This window comes from Suricata suricatta, chromosome 2, assembly GCF_006229205.1.
Source record: "Suricata suricatta isolate VVHF042 chromosome 2, meerkat_22Aug2017_6uvM2_HiC, whole genome shotgun sequence".
Lineage (NCBI taxonomy): Eukaryota > Metazoa > Chordata > Mammalia > Carnivora > Herpestidae > Suricata > Suricata suricatta.
Window position 1 is genome coordinate 108258776 of NC_043701.1, and position 22105 is coordinate 108280880.

The following is a 22105-nucleotide window of genomic DNA, read 5'->3' on the forward strand; positions in this document are numbered from 1 at the left end:
CGCAGGCCGGCCACGTGACAGAGCCAGCAGCGGCCCCAGATGCAGAAGCCGTGCTCTCTCCCCCGGGCGCTTTTCCATCAGCTTGCAAGCAGCTGGATCAATTTACTCCAGCCCGGCGCCCTAACACCAGCACGGGCTGAATTATTACTCATGGAAATCCCCTCTGTTTCAGGGAATCAGGTAGCTTTCAAACTCCCAACAATTAATAGTCCTTCTGGTCCAGAGAGAATAGGAAAAAAAAAAAAAAAAACCACCAAAATAACAGACTGCAGGCTACAGGTTTCAAAACAGGCTGTTTGGTTTCTAGTAAATTAGAGGGAGTGGGCGGTAGAGGTACCGAGTAATGTTACCCTGTAGAGTGTGGTCTTCTTTGACGTCAGCAAGATGTTTCTCTCCCCGCTTTTATTCCGCTTCCCCTCCTCCCTGCTCTCCTTGTCCACACCCTCCTCTTCCTCCTCCCGCCTCCCCTCTTCTTGTCAGGGAGACAGATGACATAGGGTAGCTCTGGGAAATTGCTCATGGTTTTGCAAGCTAGCTCCCAGGATCAGATAATTCCCACCTTTTAAAAACTGAAGGCGATGGGGGAGGGGGCTCCCCAGCCGCCATCTAAATTAGCAAGCCAAAAATACATGTGACTCAGTGAAGGAAAAAAAAAAAAGCCTTCTGGAAAGCGAACAGTAACCACCGCTGGCTGTGCATTCCGCAGCCCTTCATCTTGCCCGATTAGCAGTTCTGTCGGAGGGAGCATTCTTCCTGTGGCAAAGAATGCATTTTTGTCTCCAGCCAGCCTGAAATAGAATCGCCGGGAGCATGCGTGTGTCCTGTTCCCTGGCTGCTATATGCAGACGACCCAGCCTGCGCCCCCAGACCTCCTCCCCCCGGGGAATGGGAGTTACTCTTACTCTACTCGTTCTAGACAGCAATAGCTGCCCTCATGTTATCACAGAACTGTCTAGAACAAGGGTTCCGAGGCCACGGAGGCATCTGTAGGCTGGTCCTGCAGCATCTTTGCTTCCCCTGTAAGCGGTGTTTGGCCACCACGCGGTTTCAACAAATGCAGCACACTCGCTCTCCACAGGGTCCTGGGGGCGGTCACGCGGTGCGTCGTGGTGCAGTGGGCAGATCTCCCCCTGGCTCTTCATTGCCAGAAGGCCTCAGCAAGATGCCTTGGTTTTCAGAATGACCTGACTCTGGCTTCCTCTGTCCAGGCCCCTCTTTAAAAGGAGACATCTGTCCCAAACCTCACATGATGGAAAGTGGTTCCAAGTCGTGTTGGTTAGGGAGCAGGCCCAAGGTACATATGGGCCTGATTTTCTCCTGCCGGCCAGTGGTGGCTCCTCCCTCCACTCTTCTCTGATCTGGACAGCCAGAGCCTCAGAGGACCTAAAAACGGTTCACATTCTCAAAACCAGAACCTCCAAGTGTTCTGCAGGCATGAAGTCCCCACAAAAAACACACTGGTGCCGGAAAATTACGCGTACAAAAAAAGCGAGTGAGATCACACATCTCTCTTCAGTAATTAGACCTGCAACCTGATGAGAGAGCACTGCATTTGTATTGGGGGGGGGGGGGTCATAAGCCGGTAACTGCACTTCAGCAAGAGAGCTGGCCCAGCACACAGTAATTCTTTAGCAGAAGTGTTCAGAGGACTGATAAATAAGCAAGTGGATGAATACAAGGACTTAATTTGTTTAGAACCCAAAGAAAGCAAAAGGGAGCCCAAACTTTCTGGGAGGGGAGGGAGAGGAGGCCAGGGCAAGGCTGCTGGAGACAACCATTTGGTTTGACGGCAAACCTCTGAGTGCAAATGCAAACCAGGAGTCTGACGTAATGATGTGACCGTAAGGACATTAGGGGACATGTATTAAACACATCCCATGTGCTGGATACGTGCCGGATAAGATACACACGTGTCTTACCATCTTGTTAGTGCTCACGGAGGTGGGACCAGCTTGAGGCAGAGATGAGTTTTTGGGGCACCACCGACCAGAAGGATTGAGGATACTTTGAAGCAGATGTATCCAATAGAGGGCAACCCATGCATCTCCTCAGATTTGGTCAAAGTGGGTCCCTTTATAGCCCTGCCTCCCTCTAGCCTCTGCCTCCATTGGTCACCACTGAGAGGGGACACTTGCTCTCCTGCTGGCCTACTGTGTAGAGACCCCCCCAAGGGAAGAGTGAGCTCTCATCTCCGGGCAACAAAAGCTGGCCTGCCTGCCTGGGAGCCACATGTGTGCCCTCTCTGGGGACACCTCTGGACCCAGCCCTGGTGGGTGACCAGGCTCTCAGGTAAGCGCAGTCCAACCGCCTGGGACATTCAGGGACTCATTCCACAGGGCCTTTCCTGGGTGAGCCACCGAGGCCTCTCTCACCTTTGGAAAGTGTTTGTGCCGGGAAGCCCTCATTTATGAAATATAAGTGTGCCCACTGTTCACAGTCACGGCAAGGACCTCCTCTCCGCCTCCCATGTGTTCTCCAGCAAACACACCTTCCTCCTCTTTGGCCACTGCAAGGCGAATTCTCTCTCCTTCGTGGTCCGCATGCTGCTCTACTGAATTCCTCTCCATTCTTTCAAACATGCCGTAAAGCCCTAATGCCACAGATACGAAGGTAAGAATGTAGTCCTGTGAGGGCAGAATTTTCCATCTCGTTGCCCCGTGGAAAGCGTCTCCCTAGGAGAGGTGGGTGGGGGTCCCGGGGAGGGCCCTTGGAGGAGGAGCTCCTGCTTGAATAGTCTGTTTTTTTCTGATCACAAGGACAGAGTGAACGACTGTCAACCTGAACTTCCTTCCCGCTAGTCAGGCACCTTAGACGCCCCCGCCCTCACGCATCCTAACAGACTGGACTCCTCTCGCCCATCCGTCGACATTCCATTAAAAATACAGACTATTGACAGGTTCCAGAACACTGCTCTGCAGCTCGGCAGGTGTGCCAGCCACCTGAGCAAAAAGACAGAACGCCCGGCCACTGCCAGGTAGGTACGCAAGGACTTTGTGAGGCTATCTGCCCAACGGCACACAGACCAGTCTGTGCCTGTGTGACGGGGGCAAAGGTGAAAGCTGAGGCCCTAGTGTCCTCCTGACACAGCGAGTTGCCAATCTCTGCTAACCACACACACAGTCGTGACCCCCAGTGTCCCTGAGAGATGACGTGAGGAATGGCCAGAGAGCCCTGCTTGTAATGCTGGCTAGCCGCACTCCTGAGCCTCCAGCTTCTCTGTGTAACGTGAGGATAATAGCATAATAGCTCCTGGAGGGGCTGATACCATGCATGTAAAACTTCAGAGCTACAGTCGGCCCTTCACAGTTCAACCCATGACACCCCAAAATTGTTGGCACCAGGTGTTCACAGTGGCTTGGTACTAAAGACAGTAACAGCAACAAGCAACTAACAGTTTTTATGATCCATGTACGTTAAATACACTCTCTCTTGACTCACATTGCTAGGGACCTGAAAGGTAGGTATTCTTTTCCTCAATTTACAAAAAAGGAATCTGAGGCTCAGAGCAGTAAAGTAACTTGCACAAAGACAGGGAGTGGCCAAGAGGTGGCTCACATCAAGGTAATGCATGCTTCCTTCACTGCGCTGATGCCGTCGGCATGGACGGAGCTCAGCCTTCATTACCAGAGAGCACAGTACGTGTTAAGTGACACAGAGGGACACAGCTCTGTGTGAGTGTGTGTGTGTGTGTGTGTGCGTGCACCCTGCCTTCGCCAAGGGTATTGCTTTTATCTGCCATACCAGTCTGCCCAAGGCCCATGTTCAAAGCTCGGCTACTGAAAGCTCATCCCTGATTTGGCAGGACAGACCCTCAGCCCAGAGCAAACGTAGGAAATAAACAAGGGCCATTCCAAAGGGCTGTGATTCAAAGGGGGACATTCCTGCAAGCGTGATCAAGTACAACAAACCCAACAGCCAAACCCATCAGAAAGCATCGGCCGACCTTCAGGTGACAGTACTTATTTTAAGTAGTGAGGAAGGGAGGGCAAGAGATCAACACCAGTTTCTGTGTGAGCAGAGCTGCTTTGGCTGAGAGCAGGGCCAGCGAGCCCCGGGGTGTTCACCTGAACAGAGAGAGGCTGCCTCTCGTGGAGCCACGGGCGTCCACAGGCAAGTGTGGCGGAAGTACGTCTGCGTGGAGAAGTGGATTCTCACGCATCAGCTCAGAACGGCGAGAAGCACTGCTCTGCTCTTTATCCCTCCAAGCTCCCTTTAGTTTCTTAGCGATGGGGGCTTTTGAACTCTTGCTTCTTAACAAGCCACCCTTGTTAAGAAACCAGTATCCTAAAATCCGAGGTGGCCTTGGATGTCATCCTCTGTTGCAGCAGACCACACTTTCCTTGCTGAATCAGACCTCGTAATATATCAATGATGAGTCACAGACAAGCGAACGAGCCGCCATTAGGAAGAAAGATAAAGGTGCGATATTTATCAGTGGCTGAATCTTAGCAAATGAGGAGCATTGCCTAATCACTGGTCATAGTCACATACATTACCTTCCAGATCACTGCTTGGTAGTTCCTGGGATGGCTTCTAACTGTCAACATTTACAAAACCAGGCACTAACAACACAGGCAGAGCAGGCGGGGTGTCTCCAAGGATGAGTCATGCCAAATGAAGCCTTTTATCTAAGGGTCACTGCTCTGTCCTCATTGGCTGGGCCACGCTGAAAGTCAGAGGTTATTGAAAAGCACATGCATGGTTACAGGCTCTGATCGCTTCTCTGGAGAAACCAGCATTTACGAAATCGAAGCCTGGGAGGAGAGGGCATGGGTCTGAAAGCATATAGAGCTGTCTTTTTTTATCTGCTAGCTAGTAAATATAGCTCTGGGACTGGGGGGAAGTGGCAGAGAGATAGCAGCAAGCGCCCAGCTCAGCCTCCACTTCCAGCAGACACATAATCACACACCCTAAGTCACACTCTGGCCTTGGCTGGAGAGTCACCTGCATCACCCCAAACATGCACCAAGGAAAGGGGTACCCGCTGGACTTAGAGCCAGGCCAACCACTGGCTTGGTTCTTTGAGGAAAGCAAATAGACCCATCTGCCCAACCAGTCCAGGTAGAAACTCCTGGCTCCCTTTAAGCCCTGGAAGAAGATTCCTCTGAGTTTTGAAAGCATATGTGTTCGAGAGTCATTCATTATAAAATGCAGGTAACCTCCAGAGGTGGGCACACCTCAGGTCTTATGGAGTAGGGGAGAGGGGAAGAATAGATGTTCAACCAAGGAAGGCACCCAGGAGGAAGTGGGACAGGGAGTGGCCCCGCACACGGTGGCTCTGTGACTCTCCTGCCGGCCTGGCCCTCAAACCGTCCCGGGAGCATGTTCACTTGTGCTTATGGAAAAGACAGGAAGCTTATTTTAACATCGACATTAAGTGAAGAAATGCCACCATGCTTCAGAAACGCCAAGCAGTATGAGTGGCCATGATGTGCAACCTTCATTCCCCTGCAGGCACACAGAAGCTGATCACAACCACACTGGCGGTGATATCTTTGCCAAAGTCCTTTAGGGACCCAGTACTATGCAACGTGGGACCGGTTGGCCAATATGAGCTCCTGGAATCCCAGTTCCCTTTAAAATCAATGAGCTAAACTGGGATTGCACAAGGACCCCAGAGTGGGACAAGATTACTATTGAGTTGGTGATGTAGAAAATGTCTTTGGGGCGCCTGGGTGGCTCTGTCAGTTAAGCATCTGACTTCGGCTCAGGTCATGATCCCACTGTCCGTGAGTCCAAGCCTTGTGTCAGGTTCTGTGCTGACAGCTCAGAGCCTGGAGCCTGCTTCAGATTCTGTGTCTCCCTCTCTCTGCCCCTTCCCCACTTGCACTCTGTCTGTCTCTCAAAAATAAAACAAAAAACTTTTTTAAAAACATCAGTTGGTTGACTGTCCAACACTTGATTTTGATTTTGACTCAGCTCATGATCCTAGGGTGGTGGTTAAGATTTTCTCTCTCTCCCCTCCTCTCTCTCAAATAATATAAAAAATAAAATAAATTTTAAAAACATTGAGACTTATATACTGTGCAAATTTTCAAATGGACCTGGTAGGCCCAGCAGAGCAGAAGGATCAGAAATGTTCCCAGAGACCCCAAGATTACTCCACGATGAAAGGACCTCATGATTCCTGTGAAGAGGTCCCAGCACGGAGCCACTGTCCGGGGCTGTCATTCCAAGGACGATCCCTCAGTACCAGTTGTCCGGATCACAGTCACATAGGCATCATCTTTAATCACAAAGGGCAACAAGTGATGTAATTCATGGTCCCAAGAGAGACTTGACCATGGCTCTTCCCGGCTACCGTGACCTGAAAGCCGAGATGGGGAACATGCGGCCAGCTGCACAATCAGGTGTGACCCCAAAAGCTGTGGATAATCTTCGCAGTCTCCCCCGGTGCGCACACACGGCTGCAGTGTGCACATCCATGTGCTAAATAAGATCTCGCAGAGGGAGAGAGGCAGGTGGAAATAAATAAGTAAATGGGGTTTCTGACTCTCTATTAAAGGGCTTTCATTCTATTCCTGACCCTCTGCAGGATGGCATCTCATGGGGAGTCCTTTCCTTCATTTCCTCCTGTTTCCCCATCTTTTGGGGGTAGAGGGAAGGCGAGGCTGCGGAGACTGGGATTTGGGGGAAGAAAATGTGAACAGAGGATAGCACCCACGCTGGTCCTCTTTCCCAGACTTCTCAATGTAGCCTCTGGACGTCCCACAGTACCTTGCACTTGGTTACGTGCCCTACGGACCTGTGGAGAGGCTGTATTAGTCAGCTAGGGTGGCTGTAAAAAAGCACCATAAACAGGCAGCTTAAACAATAAATATTTATTTCCTGGCAGCTCTGGAGGCTGGAAGTCCACGACCAAGCTGTTGACAGGGTTGGCTCCCTCCTGGATGAAGGATGGGTCCCAGGCCTCTCTCCGTAACCTGTCAGTGGCTGTCGTACCCCTGTGTCTTCACATCATCTTCCCCTTATATGTGCCTATGTCGCAAACTCCTCTTCCTGTACGGATTGGTTTTGGGGTGTCTGGGTGGCTCAGTCGGTTAAGCGCCCGACTTTGGCTCAGGTCATGATTTCGCAGTTCATGAGTTCGAGTCCCGCATCGGGCTCTGTGCTGACAGCTCAGAGCCTGGAGCCTGCTTCAGAGTCTGTGTCTCCCTCTCTCTCTGCCCCTCCCCTGGTTGTGCTCACTATCTCTCTCTCTCTCTCTCTCAAAAATAAACATTAAAAAAAATTTTTTAAAAGGATTGGTTCAGAGACTCATTTTAACTTAAAATAACCTCATTTTAACTTAAGTACCCCTTTAGAGACCCTATCCCCAAACCCAGTCACATTCCGGGGGCCTGGAGATTAGGACGTCAACATTATGGACATCCGCGTAGAACTTGAACTCTAACAAGGATGAAGCAGGAAGAGACGGCAACGAACGTGTGCGGAGTCCCTGCTACAAGCCTGGCACTGCGCCAGGCAGCAAAGATAAAAGATAAGAAGACCCGGTCTCATAGTAACTGAATGACTGAATGACAGGCCCCTAGTGAACGGGTAAGTGATAGATCCATGATGAATGAATTGAATGAACAAACATCAACACCGCTGGGTACGGAGGCCTAGCTGAGTCCAGAGCCTGCAGCCCACTCCCACATCCATCTGCAATGGGGTCTCAGAAACAAGGAGGGACGCAAAGTGACGAAGGAGCCTCCACTCCTTTGTCCGGAGGAGCCGGCAGCGCTTGTCAGGTTGGCCAGGACTGAGAGCAGGGCTGTCATGCAGAGAGGGGTTCAGCACTCCCGGATGAAAACCAGACTTTTCCTCCACACTCACCCTGCCGGGGTCCTGGGAGACCTGGGGAGACACCCCCGCCGGGGGTCACAGCAGCCCGAGGCCACAAACCAGATGGAGGGACCCCACGAGCAACATCAAAGGTTAACCCCACCAGGAGGACTGCAGCCAGCCATGCTGTGGCCACAGGACGACGCTCTGTCCCTGGGACCCTGTCCCACCTGTGCGATGACAGTGAGAGTCTCCACAGCCTCAACCCCATCCCCTGGAAACCCTGAGCCTGAAACTGTGACCAGTGCAAGGAGGCCAAATTAGAGGAACAGAAAGACAAGTTGCCTGTTGGCTTGACAATCAGCGATCCCTCCGCTTACCATGAACACTTCGACGACGTCACTCAGTTATTACTGTCAGTGCTGGGAGTGTTTGCTTAATCAGTCTTCAAAGAGATTTCCAAATGGGTATTTCTGTGACCAAACAGGGGTCCGAGCCCCTCCGACATCGACGGGAGCCGGCAGGGGGCAGGCCAGCTGCCGGTCATCTGATCTCCCGAGGCTGGGCGCAAACTTTGAACTGGTTCCTGTCGGGTGTCTCTTTCAGACTCCCCGTGACCCTGGTCATCGGTCAGTTCCTGAATTGCAACAACACCCCACACAAAGGCACGCACCAGCAGACCTCCCTGGCTTGGATGACTCCCTTTCATTGTTCTCCAGCACATTCTCCCTCCAGCCCAAACAGAATCACGTCAGAACAGCCGATCCTTGAATCTTTCCTTTATTACTGAAGATGTGGCTCAAAAGCCTCAAGCTGGTATTTCCTCTGCCCCAGTAGGGATTTTTATGGGGTTTTTGTTTGGTTTCATTTTTGCCACGCTCCTCGTTGCTTAGATCCTCCAAGGCGATCTCCTCAGAAAATCATACGCCGCTGCCCCAGGCATGTACCCCCACAAAAAAACATAGCTGAGAAAACCCCCATTTCTCGTGGATTTTTCAAGCAATAAAACGGTGGGTTCTGAGATCTGCCTGGCCTGCGAGAGGCAGAGGGGAGGCAGCGAGGGCCTGAGCCCTCAGCCTGGGCGTCAGGAAGAGCCTCAGCACCCCGGGGGAGTGGGCCCACTGTTTGTCTTCCCGGACAAGAGCCCCTTCTTCTAGAAAATACTGCCTCCCCTGTGCTAAGCATAGGGTCCAAATGGGAACAGCCATGTGCTCAGAGATCCTTCCCTGACCACACTGATTGAGCCAGTGACGGTCATCTGACCCCAGGAAAGGCCACTGAGGCCTCTCTCTGGAACTTTGGCCGTCTCAGCCCCTCTCTGGCGGTGACACTGTGAGGTGTGATAAGCAAACTGCAATCGGGCACATTCCGTGTGGAGAAAGCTTATCTAAGAGATCGAAATCACTCTCTTGCTGGAAGATGGTGTGAGAGAAAGGAGAGAGGCCTGAGCAGGGTCAGGTCCCAGCTGTAGGTGCGCTCAGGGACCCTCCCCCCGCACAGTTGTCGCACAGAGCTCCTTTCTAGATGCCCCGACAGGTTCGAGTTGCACTTCTCTTGCGTGTGACTAATAATAGAGTCCTTGTTAAATATACCAGTGACTGGATGCTGGCCATCCTGCCCTAGTAAGACCAGCTGACCTCGGTTGTGGCCACGGAAACAGGAGGGGACGGAGGCGGGAAGAGAGGGGACAAAACTGACCCGGAAGCAGAGGCTGCTCTCCACGGTGATGGAGGGCTCAGAGCACAGACCCCTGCGGCATTTTTGGAGAGGACTTTTCACTTTACCAAGTCAGTGCTTTGAGGACTATGTACTCTTTGGCAGGGGCAACCATCTGGGTAATTGCAGTGTTTCTTAGAACAGGTTTCAGGTGAGGGCAGCAAGGGCCACATAGGCAGCACACTGATGACAGATCCTTGGAAAACTTGGTGCCTCAGAATAGAAAGCCAGTGGCCACGCTCCTTGTAGGAAGGAAGCGGCTGCGCATCTGGTCCTCTCCTGTCTTCCATCGGCTAAGTGGTCAAACAGCCTCCAGGAGCACTGGTAGCTCCATGCGGTCAACTGCCTCCTCCATCAGTCTAACACTTGCTGGGGTTGGGCCCCTCAGATCCCAGCTGCTCCCCAGCACAGTTCCCGAATATGGGCACACACCCAGCGGAGGCCTCAGCTCGGCCCATCACTGGTCTCCATCCGCTGGAGCCACAGGAAGGCCTCAACTCGGAAGGGCCTACCCAACTTGGGGGGAGGCCGCAGAATTCAGTTTAATCCCCTTACTCATCCGAAAGGGTCAAGGGAGGGCCAGCCACCGCCAGTGGCAGAGAATTTCAAAGAATTCAGCTAAAGCCACACAGGCCCCTGGCACCATCCTACGGAGCGGATCCAGCCTTGAGTCACAGAGGAAGCTGACACGCACTGAATCACCCGTCCACTTCCTCCTCCCCGCGACAGCTCGGCCAAGACCAGCAGCTGCTTCCGAGGGGCAACTCAGTGACCCACACTCGGAAAAGTTGAGGCCCAGAAGAGCAAGCAGGGCCACACTCATGAGGCATGAACCACCGCCACCAACTTTGTTGTGACTCCCCCGCCCCCTGCATTTTCCAAAGTAAAGCTTCGCATCTTGTGACAGCCCCTGGCCTGGCCTGCACTGCCCTTGGCTGTGTTGTTTTTCACTTCCCTGTTCAGAACACAGCCACACAGTCCAAACACCGTGAATCATCACCACTGGGCAACGGCCCTTCAGCAAAGCAGGAAACCGCTGAGCACCAGACCTAGAAGGAACGACGCTCTGCCGTGACCCTCTTCTGCTCCAGCCTGCCATCTTGGCCTGAGGCCACCGCAGAGGCTGCCGGACAGACCTGCCACTCTGCACACTCAACTTCTCACCATCGTTCCCGGTGGCTGCCCGCCACTCTGCAATCCACCCTTTGCACCAAGTCACAGGCGGCACGAGGCATTTCTGACTCTGTCAGCAGAGTTCTTGGTTGCATTAACTAAAGCTAATCCCGGGAAAGAGATGGGAAAATCCATTCAGACCAAGGGAGATACGATCTGTGGATGTGGGATTGAGCAGAGCCGCCAGCAGGACATGGGGGGCCAGCTCTCTGCCCAGAAATAGCCTCAAAATGATGGCACAGATGTCCTTCCTGTCACCCATGCCCCTCCATGACCAGAACCCTGTGGCCTTCTAGACACCACTCAGCAAGTGCCCAAAAGTAGCTGCAAGTGAGTCTGTGAGTAAGTAAGCCGGTGAAAGATTATGGTCCTCAAAGAACATCTAACTGTTCTCTGCAGGCTCCTGGCTCCTCTGAATGGCATCTGTCTGCTCTCATGCCAGGCTGAGAACCCGATATGAAGTCATTATCTTTGCCTCTGTTTAATCACAGGCAGTGCCATTCAAAAATAAAATGATGTAGCAAGTAAAATGAAATAAAATAAAAAAATAAAATGATGTAGGAAATGCAAAGCAATGCAACAAGATCACTTTTATTCTATCTCATTGACCAAGACCCTAAGCATCGCCCATGGCAACAGCCAGGGTTGGCCAGAGATAACGGATGGCTCTTCTCTACCGTCGGTGGACACGAAGTGCCCCACATCTTCTGGATACAGTTTGACCCCGTGCATTGCAATTATTAAGGAGTAACCTTTGACTCCTCAATTTCAAGACGAATTTCTCCTCAGCTGAACAAGCCGCAAAATGCACAAAATGTAAGTACGAACATAGCACGGTGTGGTAAATAAATACGCATGCACACGAACTGAAACAACCTAGGTGTGAATGAGCCCATGAATTATAGCACATCTAATGAAATACTGCGCAGCTGTTATAAATAATGTTGGACCTCTACATCCAACACCATGGAACAATATTAGCACAAGTCACTTTGGTAAATGACATGTCGGAGACAAAACACGGACAGCCCATGTGAGTAACTGTGTCTTGACGGTATGCGTGCATAAAAGAGACACGTGGGAAGCTTACCAAATTGTTAGCAATGCTCGTCTCCGCAGAGGTGGATTTCAGTGTCATGTTTTACCTTCTTTTTCACATTTTCTGTATTTCTTAAAATTATCTACAAGAAATGTGAAATATTTTTAGGATCAATGAAAACATGTATTTATTTTCATTTTCAAACCCAAAGCGACCCAAATGTAAAACCTATCTTCCTGGTGGCAGTATCTGTCCAAGATAAGCTGCATGTGTTCATTCTGGTAGAAGGCGTCATTGTGGGTCATTCTACCAGGAGGCCTTGGGTTCTAGGAGCCTGGGTGGCTCTGTCGGTTAGGCGCCTAACCCTGGATTTCAGCTCAGGTCATGATCTCCCGGTTTAAGTTCCAGCCTCGCACCGAGAGCTCTGTGCTAACAGTGTGGAGCCTGCTTGGGGTTCTCTCTCTCTGCCTCTACTCTGCTCATGCTCCCTCACTTTGTCTCTCTCTTTCAAAATAAAGAAACTTTCAAAACAAAAAAGAGGCCTTGAGTTCTACATTGTTTTTCCTAAGCTCTGATGGCCCGAACTGGGTCCACCCGTGCTCTTTGGAGCAGCCCCTGGGGGACAACTTGATTTGTCAGAATGGCTGACCAGGGTTGGGTGGAGGCTGGAGGATGTGAGGGCTTCTCCCACAGGTGCCAAATATCCAGTGTGGTCACCAAATCCCAGATTTTGGTGCCAAGCAGATTTCAGATATTTTGAAAGTATATGAATCACAACACTCTATCTACTCAGCTCCAGAAATAAATTCCAGGGGACCCTTGAAGAGCATAAGAACCTCAAGCCAGAAGTATCTTTAAGCAGCTCATCTATTCTAGAAACAATCTAAGTGTCCATTGATGGATAAAGACATAAAGAAGATAGATAGGTAGATAGATAGATACACACATACACAATGGAATATTACTTGGCCATTAACAAAGATCTCACCATTTGTGACAACACAGATGGATCTTGAGGGCATTATGTTAAGTGAAATAACTCACACAGAGAAAGATACTGTAGGATATCACTTGGATATAAAATCTAAAGAACAAAACAAGGGAACCAACAAAACAAAACAAAAGTCATAAATACACAGAACAGAACTGTGATTGCCAGAGAAGGGAGCTGCCAGAGGGGTGAGTAGAAAGATGAAGGAGGTCAAGAGTACAAATGCCCAGCTATAAAATAGGTAAGTCATGGCTGTACACTAGACAACATGGTGACTCTAGTCAATATTATTGTAGAGCACACCTGTAAGTTACCAAGAGCATAAATCCTAAAAATTAATGCTGGATGGTCATAGATGTTAACTAGACTCACTGGTTTGACCATTTTACAAGATATACAAATATCAAATCATTATGCTATATGCTACATATATAACAATACAATGTTACATGTCAATTATAACTCAATTTAAAAAATTCTTTAAGTATCTATTCTGGACCTCTATTTGACACATGAGGGAACCAAGGCACAGAGAAAGTAAACTGACTTGCTCAACGTCACACAGCTTAAGGGTGACAGAGCCCAGAAGAGAACTTGTGTCCCCTGACCTGCAACCTGAGGTTCTTCAGGCTTTATCACAACTGGGACCAGCATGTGGGTAGAGGTGGGTAATAGTGCAGAGGGTGTCTTTCATACCCTCAGAAACCTCTCCTGTGAGGGTTCCAGAAAGTGCTAACTTGATCCCAGGCTCTGTAGAAGGGTCTAGAAAATGCAAGAGGTCATGCATTTTTCTATAAGGGGTGTATATAAAGCTTCCATCACATTGTCAAAGGGATCCCACTGCACAACAAAAATTAAGAGCCAATGAACTAGAGGGCAGGTTGGCAAACTTTCTGTATGGAAATTTTACAGAAAGCAAATGCTTTGGCTTTGCAGGCCATAGGGTCTCTCTGTCCCAATTATTCACCTCCCTAAAACAGCTTTTATGCCCCCTATACTGCAGAAGCAGACACAGATAGGAAAGGAGCAAATGGGCATGGCTGTGTTCCAATAAAACTTTATTTACAAAAAAAAAAGCTGTGGGCCATATTTGGCCCAGGAGATACTTTGCCAAACCCAAACCAAAGGATCTGATCAACCTCCTTCCCCTTACTTCAGGTTTTGCTTCTGGTCATATAATCACTTCCAAGCTCCCCCTTTTATCAGGTGAGCTGAAAGACAGCCATATTCCTGCGGATCTGGCTGGTCGCCAGGGACCACCAAGGAAGTGGGGAAACACATAAAGGGAATTTGTTTCACTTTTTCATTAAACAACAAGTTCTTTGAATTCTTAATTGGAAACTTTCACACATGACTTGAGGTTGCCGCCACTCATTTCCTGCAGTCCTGCTCACCGTTTATTTTGAGCAAAATAATTGTCAGACGTGGAGGGTGACCTTTGACCTCCAGTGGCTGCCTGCAGTATACTTTGCTGGCTCATTTGCATGTGGGGCCTTAGAAACACGCTGGCACATTCTTCTCTTTTTACATAAAATTCTGATTCCTTGAATAACTAGGATCTAAAACAAGATCTCAAGACAGAACATGGCCACAAAGGACTGGAGATTTTTTTTTCCCCTTTCCGTTGTTGGCAAGGAGACTCCTCGATTCAAATCAGGATGAGTGGCTGAGCCCAGCACCCACCCAGTCAGGCCCATGAGGGAGGGGTGGCCACTGCACAGAGCACAGGATCGGGATCCAGGATATTTGTCCCCTGCTCGTGTACAAAAGGTGAGGTTTATACCAAACAACAGGGAATCCTTCCTCCGTTGGCCCTTCATACAGGACCCGTCACTCTCCTGTCCGACAGCCCCTCGCCCATGCTGAGAAGGAGGGAACCGAGCAGTGCTCTCTGGGAATCTGTCCCTGTCCTGATTAGGACAGGGAGGGAGGGGCAGAACCGAAACTGAGAAAAGTTGGCAGAACAGCCTCCCTCAGCCTTGCCCAGCCCCCTCTCTGGCCTTGACTTTTGCCAATTCTGGTAGCAAAAGGACTGAGTTAGTTAGTCCTAAAAGTGAGAGGCAGGTGTTTTTCCATTAGTATGACATTCGTTGTAAATACTGCATGCCCATCAACATCAGAAATACCCTTTGTGGATACTTGCTCAGAGGTGGGGATGTTTTCTGGGTTATAGATCCCTTTTCATGCATCAACACTAGGACACACATGAACACACCTCTCCAAGGGATACAAGAGATGACAAACTCTCCTTCCAAAAGGAGAACAGAGGCAATGAAAGATCTAGTGATGAGCCAATGTGAGTCCAGGGCTGGGGCTCCCACTGGGTGCCCTGGCCCCCCACCACTCTTCCATCAAGCGGCTCTTACTGACAACACTGTCTCAGCAACATCTCAGGAGGCTTCCAGAAGATTCAGAGGTGCCCCATTTTCTTCCTTTTTTTTTTTTTCTTTAAGTCTGGACATGTTTTCCAGCCTTCCCACGGAAAATCCCTGAGTAAGCCACTTCCTGTTTTTGTTTTGTTTTCCTCCCTTCCTTACTGCTGTGCCCTTTGACCTTCTGTCCTCTGTCAGGATCTGATCTTCTGCTCAAACTGGGCAACTGATCTCTGGTGCCAAAGAGTTCACTCGGCACCCAGCTGAGAAAAGGAGAGTTCCACCTCAGCCCTGCTCACTCCACGTAATGTGCTTAAACAAAGCCGTTCTCTTAAGGGTCCTCTGACCTGCTTCCTCACCCAAAAGAGGGGTGCTGAGAAGGGCAGAAGACTTGGTTTTGGAGACACTCACCCAACAGATGTGCATATTTTAGGAACAATGGTTTCTGAGTCCACTTTTATTTGGGGCTATGTTAGCTAGACCAGATAGGAGTGTGCCCCGGTCACGGACTGTTCTTTTTTCTTCTTTCCACTGCTTTGTCCTCTCGTTCCGGGCCCAGCATTCCTGGCGTATTTAGAGAGAGTAGGAGCTGGCCCGAGGCCACTCTTCTAAGTGTCTTCTCAGCTCTGCAGTCCTACTTTGAACACAGTGTCTTTGCTTTGTTTATTCTCTCCTTCCCACTCCCAGGCAAGGACGGCACATGGCAGGCAGGCCTCCCCAACACTGGCCACCAACATCGTACCACAAGCCATGGCTCTAGACCAAGCTGGCTGGAAACTCCGGGCCCCCACCGTCTCCAGAGGCAGAACATGTGACACCGTCAGACAAAGGAGGTGTTAACTAGGCACTGGTCTAATGGGGAATTTCCCCAAACACATCTGGCACATACAAGTGAAAAGGAAGAAAGAAGACACCAAACAATAAACCACCACTGCCTCTGAGAATTTACTAGGTGGAGCAGGTGTCCGCTGCTACGTCATGAAGGCCCCCGGGCTGAGCCCTGCTTTCCCTTGGTCGCTAGCTCCCTGGGTGACCTTTGCTGATATGCTGAACCTCTCTGAGCCACAGCTTTGCTCTCTCTGCTGGTGCTCTAAGAGCCCAGACAAGTGGGTGGGAGGAAGGCACGTCCAGTTGGAAAGAGCACGATGAGCAAAGGTGAAATCCAACGGCCCCTGGCTCTATCACTGTGTGTCAAGCCCAGCTAGATCCCCCTTAAATCTTACCTCAAGGAAAGGTCACCCAAATTCATATCACAGGAAAATCTGAAGTTTACTCTATTCTCTAAATTGTTTTCAATTTCCCATGGGGGAAAGAGATTGATTCATTCTGTTAATAAGCAAAGGTCTTATTTCTCCGCCTTTGGTCGTATAAATGTCAAAGAAAAAAAAAGCTTCAAGTTCAATCAAAAAAACAGTTCCAGCATTTTGAAAAAGACAAGTGGAGATAAAACAGATGATCCTCCAGGAAAAAAAAAATGCACAAAAGTGGCCTTAACTCCAAAACCATACCTTAAATGATCTACTGTTTAATTCTCTCAAAAAGGCCTCATGGACATGTAAAAAAAATAATGTAAAATATTTAAAAGCATAGGCAGTGCAGGAGTAAGAGCCCAGATAAGTCCGGGTTTTTCAAACACGGAGATGGACCAAACCACAAGACCAAGGAAGCCACGAGTGGACAATGAGAGGTACGTGGATGTCAAGCCGTAACATCAAGTTCAGATTTCTGATGGCTAATTCATATTAGCCAAGGAGGTGAAAGCACCCAAATGTCCATTGATGGATGAACGGCTAAACCAACTATGGTATATCCATACGATGGAATAATATTCAGTCATAAAAAGGAGGAAACTCCTGACTCAGGCTACAACATGGATGAACCTTGAGGACATTATGCTACGTGAAGTAGGTCAGTCTTAGAAGGACAATGCCATATGAGTCCACTCAGACGAGGTCCCTAGAGTAAGCAAATGCATAAAGACAGAAAGTAAGATGGTGGCTGTCAGGGGCTGAGGAGCACGGGGAGGAACGGAGACTTACATTTAACGGGTGCAGACTTGCAGCGGGGGATGAAGAAACAATTCTGGGTGGGGGTGAAAATGGCACAACAATGTGAGGAAGTTCAACCCACTGACCTGGACACTTAGAAAGAGTTAAGAGGGTTATGTGTACTTTGCCACCATTAAATTTTTTATTTAAAACTTTTAAAAACTCGGAGTTCTGAATCAAGAGGACTGAGTGACTAAGCCTGCCCCCTCGTTGCACGTACACATACCAGCTCTTCTCTGAGAACCCCACTGATGGGGCCTTTCACTCGGAGCCCACACAGACTCATGTGTCCACACGCCCAAGCTTCTGCTTCAGAACTTAGCTGGAACCACCACATCCACATCCGTGGGGCAGAAAAAGGGCACTTCTTGGCCCCATTTGACTAATGGAAAATCCAAGGGTCATGGAGGTTAAGTAGCTTGCTCAAGGTTACAGTTCACAGGGTCTGCCCCAGTTAAAGGTTCCTTGTGGAGCTGTCTCCAGATTTATAACTCCCGCGATGTACTGAGTAAACACAGGACAAAACCAACATTAGTCTGGAGAGACGGGACCGGGTCAGGTCCAATTTCCAGAATGAGTTCTAAAACCAGTGCCCTGTGGACAAAAACATTCCAGAAGGGCATCATATTCCTTTGTTGAAAGCATGTTCACAGATCCCCTCCCATGGCTGGACTCTGTTAGGCTCAGTGTCCCGAGTACGGGTCCCTCCCAGAGGCCTGGGAAGTGGGGGGAAGTGCGGAGATGGGGCAGCAGTGAGCGTGCCTGGAGCACAGGGGGTGTTCCAGGTCCCCTAAAGAGGCGGCCCAGCCAGTGAGGCCTGGGGCCATGCATGCACAGGCCCAAGAAGCATAGAACCTGGTCTTTTCAGCCACCCACCCCTTTGCTCTCCCACGTCCCCCATTTTCTCCTCAAGCCCAAACCATTCCCCTCTCCCTACAAGCATACTGTTTTGTCTCCCTCTCGAAAAAGACCTGCAGTAAGGTCCACATCCGCCTCAGCCACCTCCCAGTGTTACTTGTTAGAGTTGCTGGAACAAAGTACCACAGACCAGAACACATGAACCACAGAAATCTATTGTCTCACAGTTCTAGAGGCCAGAAGTCCAAGACCAAGGTAAGCTGACCATGGGATGGGTTCCTTCTAAGGTCTGTTCCAGGCCTCTCTTGTTGGCTTCTCAATATCCGTCACCCCCATCTCTTTTCACAACATCTCTCTGTAGGTGTCTGCCTCTGTGTCTCCGTGTCCAAATCCTCTTTTTTAGAAGAACACCAATCAGACTGGGTTAGGGCCTCATCTACAAAGACCTTATTTCCAAATAAGGTCACATGGGTACCAGACCTTAAAACTTCAACATCTTGGGGCACCTGGGTGGCTCAGTCAGTTAAGCATCTGGCTTCAGCTCAGGTAATGATCTCACAGTCCATGGGTTTGAGCCCCATGTTGGGCTCTGTGCTGATAGCTAGCTCAGAGCCTGGAGTCTGCTTCAGATTCTGTGTCTCCCTCTCTCTCTGACCCTTCCCTGCTCATGCTGTCTCTGTCTCTAAAAAATAAATAAAAAACATTAAAAATTTTTTAAAAAGACTTCAACATCTTTTGGGGCACCTGTGTGGCTCAGTCAGTTAAGCGCCTGACCTTGGCTTAGGTTACGATCTCACGGTTAGTGAGTTTGAGCCCCACATCAGGCTCTGTGCTGACAGCTCAGAGCCTGGAGCCTGCTTCAGATTCTTTGTTCCAATCTCTCTGTTCCTCCCCTGCTCACACTCTGTCTCTATCTCTCAAAAATGAAAAAATGTTAAAAAAAATTAAAAACACTTCAACATCTTTTTTGGGGGATACACAATGCATCTCACCACACTCCCATCTCTCTGCTTTCCTTTGTAGCAATAAGTCTTCAAAAGAGTCAGCTAGATCCAGGGGCCAAGTACTCTCATTCTGTTGTCTGAAATGTCATTTCTCTCTGATGATCCTTAGATGTGTATCTCTAGCTTCTGCATCGTCAAGGACTTATAGACTACTACTCCATTCCTCACTTCAGTAAATGACACTCCTATTCAGAGCAAAGCACCCCAGTCATCCTTGACTAACCCCTCTGTCCCCTCTCACATGACATCAGCAAGGATGGCTTTATCTTCAGCATCTGTTGCAAACACTGTGGCTGCTGCCTCTTCACCATCACCCCTGGAGCAGGGCAGGAACCGCCTAATGGCTTCACCGCATGCATGTATTTATTCCCCACATGGCAGGTGGCATCATGGGAATGGCTACCATGACTCGAGAAAGAGGGCAGCCATGGCGTCCAGCCTCCCTTCAGGACGTGGCCCTGTCTCAGCTTCCTCTGGATCCCCCCAGCAGCCCTGTGAAGACCAAGATTCATTCCACATGGAGCCATAGCCACTTGATTTTCCTGGCTCACTCCGAGGGCTCCTTTAGACTGTGCATGTCTCTGTGACACCATGGCCCATCCATAGGTCCAGGACTCAGGTGTGCCCTCAGTCAAGCTCCACACTTTTCTGGGACAGGAGCCCTCCATTTTGTTCTCCCAAACATCAGCCCTGCTTCTCTCCAGCCACATCCCCTCAACCTCCTTACCAGCGCCTCCCGCCCCTCTTGCCATCCCCATCAGCCTCTCTCCCTCCACCTTCTCCCCTTGTCATTCCCACACACCCGAGCCCCCTTGTCAACACTCAGCTTGAATTGAAGTGTTGGCTTTTCCCCTGCCTGGGCCAGCTAACTGGCCCATTGACTGTCCTAATTAACTCAGAGGGGTGTCTTAATCCATTTGGGCTGCAATTGACCAGCTCTGCTGCTATAACAAAATAACTGGCTGGGGGCCTACAAACAACAGACATTTGTTTTCTCACGGTTCTGGAGGATGGGAGTCCAAGATCAGGGTGCCTGTGTGATCAGGCTCTGGTGAGAACCCTCTTCGGGCTTACAGACTGCCACTGCTCATTATGTCTTCACAGGATGGACCGGCTCAGGATTAGAACATAAGGGAGCCACTCCCATGACCTAAACACGTCCCAAAGGTGACATCATCCTGGGCATTAGGATGTCAACATACAGATTTGGGGGGACACAAATCTTCAGCCTATAGCACGGAGGGTTGCAATAGGGCACAATGTAGAGTATAATGGTGACACTGCTAGGGTCATGTTTGAATTCCAGGTCCAACATTTATTGACAGTGTGACCCTGAAAAGGGTCCCTGTTAAACCCCTGGGAGCTTCTATTCCCCCCATCTAAAATGGAGCTGATCACATCAAAAAAACGCTCCACCTCACTCATAATTAGCGAAATGCAAACCAAAACCTCCTCATTCATGTCAGGATGGCTATTATTAAAAAAATAAAACTTAAAGACAAGTCTTAGCGAGGATGTAGAGAAAAGGGAACCTTCCGTACTGTTGGCAGAAATCGTAAATGGTGTAGCCATTACAGAGAACAGTATGGAGGCTCCTTAGAAAGTTAAAAATAGAGCTACCATATGAGCCACGAATTTTACTTCCGGGTATACATACAAAAGAACTGAAATCAAGATCTGGAAGAGATATCCGCACTCCTATGTTACTGCGGTTATTATTCACCACAGCCAAGAGAGGCAAACAACCAAAATGTTCTTCAAGAGATGAATGGAAAAAGATGAATAGTATTTGCAGTACAGCGCGGGGCTATTCAGCCTTTAAAAAAGAAGGAAATCCTGCAGTATGGGACAACACAGACATTAATTAATCATTCTCGATGACATATAGGAATGTCATTTAGGCGTGGGGCTGGTGGGGTCCACGCGCACAGCTCAGTGCTCCCTCGAAACCACGGGCCAAGCTCCAAAGGCCCCCAGGGACCATTCCAAATAGAACTCATGGATTGTTCTGTTTGAAACTAATATCCTTTGCCAAACACCTGCTACCTAGTCAAGCAGCAAGGCAGATTTGGGTCCCCACGTCACAAGGACAATGGGGAGGGGCGGCCACGGAAGCTCTTTTTCTTTTCAGAGCTGAAAGCCTAAACAACTGACCAGCCCTGCGAGGGGGAACAGATTTCATTCGCTTCTGGCAAAGCTTGGAGACCCGGAGCACAGGGGTGCGGGAGGAAGCCTACCAAGACCGTCAGGAGCACAGAACTCTGCATCCCAACCGGGGTCTGGCCCCCCTTCATTCCACGAAGGACTTACTGTATATCAACAGATCCTCAGACACTGTGTCCCCGCTTCTCAAGGGCAAATATTACCCAAGATGATCTGAACCTTCAAGGGCCTCCCCAACTTTCAAACAGAACAATCCATGAGTTCTATTTGGAATGGTCCCTGGAGGCCTTCGGAGCTTGGCCCGTGGTTTCAAGGGAGCACTGAGCTGTGTGTGTGGACCCCACCAGTCCCACGCCTCACTTCTCTGGCTTCAGCGCCAGGCCACCAAGCACCTGTCCCCCATGTCACAAGTCATCACAGGTGGGCCGGGCACAGAAGATGCCGGAGGCCTGGCAAGCATGTCCCATGCTGGTTGATCATCAGTTTAAAGGATTAGAGAGAGAGACAGAGAGAGTGAGCAGGGGAAGGGCAGAGAGAGAGAGAATCGCAAGCAATCCGTGCTGACAGCTCAGAGCCCCATGTGGGGCTCGAACCCACAAACTGTGAGATCATGACCTGAGCCAAAACCAAGAGTCAGATGCCTAACTGACTGAGCTGCCCTGGAGCCCCCATCCCTCCTCCTAACAGGTGTTCTATAAAAAGCGTGTGCCCACACTTGTCTCTCAGAGAACAGGTCGGCCCAAGGCTGCAGAGCTCTGGGTGGGCTCCACGTGACTGAATCTCGACGACAGTACTGTCCTGGAAAGAGCCCACTTCTCCCGTTTCTCTTCTCTTCTCAGGACAGCCACCCAGACAGCCAGTAGCCATTAGCCTGGGTGGCTCAGTCGGTTGAGTGGCCTGCTTCGGCTCAGGTCATGATCTCACAGTTCGTGGGTTTGAGCCCCGCGTCGGGCTCTGTGCTGACAGCTAGCTCA

General features: G+C 49.9%; 1 long non-coding RNA gene across 6 annotated transcripts in view; it reads right to left on the reverse strand.

The window, feature by feature from the left end:
- LOC115285042 overlaps positions 1-22105 on the reverse strand; it is a 51201-nt gene that overhangs the window by 26354 nt on the left and 2742 nt on the right. For 2 of the 6 annotated variants that reach the window (XR_003905412.1, XR_003905402.1), the window contains exon 1: positions 8148-8361. This is a non-coding gene — a long non-coding RNA (uncharacterized LOC115285042). Of the gene's footprint in view, positions 1-4496; positions 4512-6117; positions 6308-8147; positions 8372-11746; positions 11838-22105 lie in introns of those variants that run through there. The other 4 variants (XR_003905404.1, XR_003905409.1, XR_003905401.1 and 1 more) reach the window with 4 other exon arrangements.